The sequence below is a fragment of the Schistocerca serialis genome, chromosome 5, assembly GCF_023864345.2.
Source record: "Schistocerca serialis cubense isolate TAMUIC-IGC-003099 chromosome 5, iqSchSeri2.2, whole genome shotgun sequence".
Classification (NCBI taxonomy): Eukaryota; Metazoa; Arthropoda; class Insecta; order Orthoptera; family Acrididae; genus Schistocerca; species Schistocerca serialis.
This window is the reverse complement of record NC_064642.1, coordinates 209,663,919-209,669,628: the sequence shown is the minus strand read 5'-3', so window position 1 is coordinate 209,669,628 and position 5,710 is coordinate 209,663,919. Positions and strand designations below refer to the sequence as shown.

General features: G+C 41.4%; 1 pseudogene; it reads left to right on the top strand.

Moving 5' to 3' along the window:
• Positions 1-342: 342 nt before the first annotated feature.
• On the top strand, positions 343-460 carry LOC126482742 (5S ribosomal RNA; annotated as a pseudogene).
• The last annotated feature ends 5,250 nt before the right edge of the window (positions 461-5,710 follow it).

The following is a 5,710-nucleotide window of genomic DNA, read 5'->3' as shown; positions in this document are numbered from 1 at the left end:
GTATTTTCCTTAAAAGAAGCTTTTGCTTGCTCATTTCACCCTTTCTAAGAGAAACTATGCAGTAGCCATGCGAGCTGCCACAAATAGCATGAAACCAAAGCCCGGGCTCAGCGTAAAACGTTCTCAGAGATACACAAATAACTAATAGATGTAAACTGTTACGTTTGTAATCAGAAGGGAAGAACACTTACTGACGTGCCACCAGTAATGCTGTACAACAGTTTATTAAGTCAATTAACATGTAACAACAGTAAAAGGAAAATAGTCACTGCTTGATAGCAAGAGCAAAATAAAGAGTTCCTCACAGACAAAAAGAAAAAAGGTTATACTATATCGGCCACTGTCAACGGCCTTGCCGCGGTGGTAACACCGGTTCCCGTCAGATCACCGAAGTTAAGCCCTGTCGGGCTGGGCTAGCACTTGGATGGGTGACCATCCGGTCTGCCGAGCGCTATTGACAAGTGGGGTACACTCAGCCCTTGTGAGGCAAACTGAGGAGCTACTTGATTGAGAAGTAGCGGCTCCATTCTCGTAAACTGACATATGGCTGGGAGAGCGGTGTACTGACCATATCCCACTCCATATCCGCATCCAGTGACGCCTGTGGGCTGAGGATGACACGGCGTCCGGTCGGTGCCGTTGGGCCTTCCAAGGCCTGTTCGGACGGAGAGAGAGAGAGAGATATCCACCACTAAGAAGGTTCAACAGAGTCAAGATGTAATCACTGAAGCAGGATTTCCTCATAGCGTTCCTTAATTGTCAGATCTCATGAGACAGGGATCCGAAGTGAGCAATGTCAGCACCTGGTGACAGCTGAGCCGCTTGATGACGTAAGGCAGGCGGCATCCATCGAGGTCGTCAGGGTGTGAGAGTAGGCTGCTCGGTGAGCTCGTGGAGCGTAGGGCGCTGGACTCACGATGCTGTTGTCGGTGTCAGGCGATGGCGAGGCGACTTATTTGCTGCGAATGGCGATGCTGCTGGTTTGGCTGCCCACGGAGACGGTTGGTGTCGGAGCTCGCAGAGCGACTCGTTTTGGAAATCGCAGAGCGACTGGCTGACTGTGGGCTGTGGCTGGTTAAGTAGACGCCCGTCGGATCCATACAAGAACATTTTCCAGATGGCACGTGACAAGTGTAGGAAACAGCTCCGTGACTGTGGCGCCGTCTGGATTGATACTGGCTCCCCGGTGTTGTGCGGTACTTTCTGCAGGTCGGTCGCTAAATATACTGAGGCAACAAAACTCGTGGGATAACGATATGCATGTATGCTGATGACCTTAGTATCTCGTACACAAGGTACCAAAGGGCAGTGCATTGGTGGAAATGTCTTTTGTATGCAGGAGACTCAAGTGAATGGGTTTTCGACTTGATAATGGCTGCAAGAACGTAATTAAGAGACTTTGAACGCAGAACAGTAGTTGGAGTTAGACGCATGGGACATTCCATTTCAAGATCCACCAAGTCCTGACGGTGCCTACAACATCAAATTTCAGGCATTTCGTCTCACCATGAACAAGGCAGTTGCCGACAGCCTTCAGTTAACAATCGAGAGCAGCGACATTTGTGTAAAGCTGTCAGTACTAACAGAGAAGCAACACTGCGTCAAATAACCGCAGAATATAATGTGGGACTTACGACAAATGTATCCGTTAAGACGGTGTGGCGAAATCTGGCGTTAATGGACTATGGCAGCGGAGGACCGATGCGAGGGCCCTTGCTAACAGTGCAACATCGTCTGCAGAGCCTCTCCTGGGGTCGTGACTGAGCCATGGAGGACTAGAAAATCATGGCCTGGTCAGATCAGACCAGATTTCAGTTGGTAATAGCTGATGGTAGGGTTCGAATGTGGCGCTGATTCCACTAAGCTAAGGCCCCAATTTGTCAACAAGGTACAGCGCAAGCTGGTGGTGATTCCATAATGTTGTGGATTGTGTTTACGTGACTCATTGACTTAAAATGACTATTTTCAGATACTTAGAGACCATTTGCAGCCATTAACAAACTTCAAGTTCCAAAACAACGATGGGAATGTTTATTGACGGCGCTACAGTCTGAAACCGCGTGACCGCTACGGTCTCAGGTTCGAATCCTGCCTCTGGCATGGATGTGTGTGATGTCCTTAGGTTAGTTAGGATGAAACAGTTCTAAGTTCTAGGGGCTGATGACATCAGAAGTTAATTCCCATAGTGCTCAGAGCCATTTGAACCATTTTTTCTTTATTGATGGCGATGTGTCATGAGATCTGGCACAATTGTTCGCGTTTTGTTCTTAGAACATTCTGGACAGTTCAAGAAAATGGTTTGGCTACCTAGACCACCCATCATGAATCACATCGAACATTTATGGGACGTAATCGAGAGGTAACTTAGTGCATAAAATCCTGCACCTGCAACACTAACGCCATTATGGACTGCTACACAGGCAGCGTGGGTCAATATTTCTGGGGGAACTTCCAAAGACTTGTTGAGCCTATGCCGCGTCGAGCTGCTGCACTTCGCGAGAAAAGGAGGTCCGACACGATACTAAGAGATATCCCGTGACTTTGGCACCTCAGTGTATGCTTATGTTTACTGACCGCGGACGGGAAGATTCGTGTTTGATGTCTAGTGGCAGAGTTGTAGCGAGACAGACGCCTGAAGGCTGTATGTAATGCGTTATAGCCGACTTGTACAGGGGTACCGCATATGGATGCTTCATAAATATTACTCGCTCATACTAATGAGATATACTGTCGGTGCTCTAACGGAGCTGAGAGTAGAGATGCTGGCTTTGTTCTTCATCTGCTCCTCGATATATTTCCCTCTTACCAAAAAGGGAATGTATTGGCACCCTTTGTTGAGAAATTTCTGAAACGCTCTGTCGCCTGAATTGGGAACAGTTTATTCCAGCACTTTGCGCACGTTTCTTTTGTGGATCTGATTCATCTTTATCGTCTTCAACATCATTTTCATAACCTTCATATTATTAGTAATAATCTTCCGTATCATCACCTCATCTTTTTCACCTGCAACAGCGTCTTATTATTGTTATTATTATTATTAAAATAATTGAAAAGCTACGATCGCTTCAATATCGTTTACTAGATGACCGGTTTCAGCACTCTGAAGGTGCCATCATCGGATCTGTTAAGGTGTAACATAACAGGTTTGAGGAAGGGCTTACATGAGTTAACTATATACATTACAATTATTTCAGAACTACATACCTGAAATGTGGATTAACATTATAAAACCATATTGACATCATGGCACATGAGTCAGACCATCTGATAAAAATCATTGTCACAACCAATAGAAAATAATAAAAAACTGCTCTCATGGTCGGATCTGTTGAGGTATAACATAACAGGTTTGAGGAAGGACTTACATGAGTTAACTATATACATTACAATTATTTCAGAACTACATACCTGAAATGTGGATTAACATTATAAAACCATTTTGACATCATGGCACATGAGTCAGACCATCTGATAAAAATCATTGTCACAACCAATAAAAAATAATAAAAAACTGCTCTCATGGTCGTTCTTTCCATAAAATATAAAACTGAAGTCACCAGATGAAACTACTACTGCTCGCCTAACAACGGTCATTACTGCCCCATTCCGCGCAGGCTTACCTTTTCAATTATTTTAAAAACAGAGTGATCGCCCCACGACACACCATGTGTTCACTGCAAAATTATTATTATTATTATTTCTTTCCTTTCTCAGACGTTACGTCTGGTTAAAAATGGAAAGTGACGCGGACCTTGATCAAGCGTGACGTCCTTTTAACTGTACGGCGTATTTTACAGTGCATTTAGGAACTTTCGGGTAACTGAACATGTATCAATAATTATAGATTTCTGTAGTTGTGTATATACGTTTGGATGTAGCTGTATTGCGTTGGTGTACTGGTGGATATTGTGTGGTATGACTCCTGTAGTTGATAGTATAATTGGTATAATGTCAACTTTATCCTGATGCCACATATCCTTGACTTCCTCAGCCAATTGGATGTATTTTTCAATTCTTTCTCCTGTTTTCTTCTGTATATTTGTTGTTTTGGGTATGGATATTTCGATTAGTTGTGTTAATTTCTTCTTTTTATTGGTGAGTATGATGTCAGGTTTGTTATGTGGTGCTGTTTAATCTGTTATAATGGTCCTGTTCCAGTATAATTTGTATTCATCATTCTCCAGTACATATTGTGGTGCATACTTGTATGTGGGAACGTGTTGTTTTATTAGTTTATGTTGTATGGCAAGTTGTTGATGTATTATTTTTGCTACATTGTCATGTCTTCTGGGGTATTCTGTATTTGCTAGTATTGTACATCCGCTTGTGATGTGGTCTACTGTTTCGATTTGTTGTTTGCAAAGTCTGCATTTATCTGTTATGGTATTGGGATCTTTAATAATATGCTTGCTGTAATATCTGGTGTTTATTGTTTGATCCTGTATTGCAATCATGAATCCTTCCTTCTCGCTGTATATATTGCCTTTTCTTAGCCATGTGTTGGATGCGTCTTGATTGATGTGTGGCTGTGTTAGATGATATGGGGGCTTGCCATGTAGTGTTTTCTTTTTCCAGTTTACTTTCTTCGTATCTGTTGATGTTATGTGATCTAAAGGGTTGCAGAAGTGGTTATGAAATTGCAATGGTGTAGCCGATGTATTTATATGAGTGATTGCTTTTTGTATTGGGCTAGTTTCTGCTCGTTCTATAAAGATTTTTCTTAAATTGCCTACCTGTCCATAATGTAGGTTTTTTATGTCGATAAATCCCCTTCCTCCTTCATTTCTGCTTAATGTGAATCTTTCTGTTGCTGGATGTATGTGATGTATTCTATATTTGTGGCATTGTGATCGTATAAGTGTACTGAGTGCTTCTAGGTCTGTGTTACTCCATTTCACTACTCCAAATGAGTAGGTCAATATTGGTATAGCATAAGTATTTATAGCTTTTGTCTTGTTTCTTGCTGTCAATTCTGTTTTCAGTATTTGTGTTAGTCTTTGTCTATATTTTTCTTTTAGTTCTTCTTTAATATTTGTAATATCTGTTCCTATTTTTGTCTGTATCCTAGATATTTATAGGCATCTGTTTTTTCCATCGCTTCTATGCAGTCGCTGTGGTTATCCAATATGTAATCTTCTTGTTTAGTGTGTTTTCCCATGATTATGCAATTTTTCTTACATTTGTCTGTTCCAAAAGCCATATTTATATCATTGCTGAATACTTCTGTTATCTTTAGTAATTGGTTGAGTTGTTGATTTGTTGCTGCCAGTAGTATTAGATCATCCATGTAGAGCCAATGTGTGATTTTGTGTTGGTATGTTCCAGTAATATTGTATCCATAATTTGTATTGTTTAGCATGTTGGATGGTGGACTCAGAGCATGGCAGAACCAGAAAGGACTTAATGACTCACCTTGGTATATTCCACGCTTAATCTGTATTGGCTGTGATGTGATATTATTTGAATTTGTTTGGATATTAAGTGTGGTTTTCCAATTTTTCATTTCTATGTTTAGGAACTGTATCAATTTACGATCTACTTTGTATGTTTCCAATATTTGTAGTAACCATGATTGGGGTACACTATCAAAAGCTTTTTGGTAATCAATGTATGTGTAGTGTAGCGATCTTTGTTTAGTTTTAGCTTGATATTTCACCTCTTCATCTATTATCGGTTGCTCTTTACATCCTCGTGCTCCTTTGCAACAGCC